The sequence below is a fragment of the Plasmodium gallinaceum genome, assembly GCF_900005855.1.
Source record: "Plasmodium gallinaceum strain 8A genome assembly, contig: PGAL8A_v1_98, whole genome shotgun sequence".
Taxonomy (NCBI): Eukaryota; Apicomplexa; class Aconoidasida; order Haemosporida; family Plasmodiidae; genus Plasmodium; species Plasmodium gallinaceum.
The window spans coordinates 713881-714386 of NW_021628265.1; positions in this window are offsets into that span (position 1 = coordinate 713881).

Below are 506 nucleotides of genomic sequence, written 5' to 3' on the forward strand. Positions count from 1 at the left end.
TGCTGTTATTTATTTCATTGATGTATCTGACAGGGGAAGACTAAAAATAGGTTTAAAAAAAAAAAAAAAATAAATAATACATATGTATAATAAAATGAAATTTTATATATAGGAATATTGCTTATATAGCAGTTAAAATTCACATATAATAGACAAATAATAACCAAATTTATATAGATTATCTCTAGTTTAATTTCATATTTTTATTTTAATTTTTTTTTTTTTTTTTTTCAATAGCTAAAAAGGGATTTTATAAAATTTTACAAGATTTTAGTCATATAGATGATTTTTTAATTTTAGCAAGTAAACAAGATAAAAAAAATTGCATGCTATTAGAACATATTAGAAAAGAACTGAAAATAGATCAAATTGTTGATAAAAATTGGTAAGAAAAATAGATCTAATATTAAATGATATTTAAAATTTTTAAAATAAAACTATATATCATATATATTTATATAAACTTTTTTTTTTTTTTTTTTTTTTTTTTTTTTAAAAACCCTTTT